This window comes from Palaemon carinicauda, chromosome 15 (genome assembly GCF_036898095.1).
Source record: "Palaemon carinicauda isolate YSFRI2023 chromosome 15, ASM3689809v2, whole genome shotgun sequence".
NCBI lineage: Eukaryota > Metazoa > Arthropoda > Malacostraca > Decapoda > Palaemonidae > Palaemon > Palaemon carinicauda.
In genome coordinates, this window is record NC_090739.1 from 77,764,973 (window position 1) to 77,766,776 (window position 1,804).

Here is a 1,804-nt window from a genome sequence, read left to right on the forward strand (position 1 = left end):
GGGATTAAGACGGTCCAGTTATACTAACTATTGTTCATTCGATACTTGCATCTACACATTACTATAGAAGAGATGCATCCTCGTCCCGTATGATAGCTGGGCTGGTTACACAACTTGAGCAGCCACCACAGGTCTAAGCACAAAGGCATTAAGGGATGTGGGTAAACTTCCGCAAGTACAGTAAAAGGCCGTGCAGATGGTCTGTCTCTTCCAGAAACTGGCCTTCAGCACTTGGCCCACTGAAGGATTCCTCTTGAAAGCGAGGGTGGGGTCAATACCTCTGACATCGTGAGCTCTGGTCCTGGCTGGCACCTCGACTCTCTCATTAGAAAAAGCATAAGCTCTATGGATCATCTCACAAGGCCAGAAGGCAACTGTGTTCCTTGACACTTCTTTCTTGGATCTACAGTGATGCCGGGTCCTTTCCAGGTAGCACCGCAGAGCCCTCACAGAACACAAGAGCATCCCCTCTCAATCATAACCTGACATCCCCTGAAAAGAGGGGATGGAGGACTCGAACTTGCGATCATGCGCCACCAGGTTATGGATCTTGGCCATGAAGTCCAGCACAAAACTGAGAGACCTCCTTCCATCCCTTAGCGAGGGTGACTACGTACACCAAAAGAGACACCATGCAACTCATTAAATCTCTTTGCCTATGCTAAAGCCAGCAGAAAGATAGTCTTGAGAGTCAGATCCCTTTCTGACAAACTCGTCAATGGCTTAAGAGCCTTGAGGACCAAGGTTACGTCCCATACTCAAAGGTGAGCGGTAGCCTTTGGCAGCCGCGACAGAAGTGCTTCTTCCAGCAAAGGAAGACTTGGAAAACCGCGATCTGTGCTACAGTTGCTACAACTGGAGAAATATCTCTCCTCTGACACCAATCACAGAAGATGGCACACCACTTAGTTGGTAGATGGCTGTAGAAGACTTCTGGAGCTACTCAAACATCTCCTGTAATGTACCTCGCGAAAGTTCTTTCTCTCGGAGATGCTGGATAGTCTTCACCCGTGAAGAGTAAGGATTCCATGGCTTGTTGGTACCTCTGCCAATGCAGCTGATAGAGAAGTGTGGGCCACAGGGGTAGTTCTTTTGGAACCTCAACCAGATGAGCAATCATATCAGAATGCCACTTGGCTTGAGGCTTGAAGCATGAAGTCTCCATCTCTGATGAAGACAGCTCAGACCATAATGTCTCCATTGTGAACTTTGTTTGACGAACATACTTTTTTCAGGGGATGTGAGGTCGATTAACAGTCTCTGGTCCCCAGTTGCTTTCTGCACCAAGAAGAGCCCACTGTAGAAACCCATAGATCCATTTTGAACAATTTTGAGCACATTCTTCACCAACATATCTTCCACCTCTGCCTCTAAGGTAGGGGCCTTCGTGGATGTTGGATACTCCAACACAAACTCAATCGGAACTAAATATACGGGGGGAGGGGATCAGGGATCAGCAGTCCTGAAAGGGGTAGCAAGTAACCGTACTGAAGGATAATCACTACCAATGACTTGGCCCATTATCTCTGCCAAGTCGCACAATGGCAAGACAAGATTCCCCCTATTGTCGGTGGCGGGAGAGGGAGAATGCTGGCATCAGTGTTTCCCCCTCCCTCCCCTGGGACCAGTGTTTCCCTCTCCCTTCCCTCTTCCCACTACCATCCTCCCTAAAAAGAGTGGGTGGGGTACTTGAAAAGGCTGTGCACGCGTACAGACTCTTTTCAAGATGAGGTTGCAGGAGCTGCAGGCTTAACAGCTACCCCGTACGAAGGGCCAAGGCCCCTGATAAAGACAGCGTGGTGGA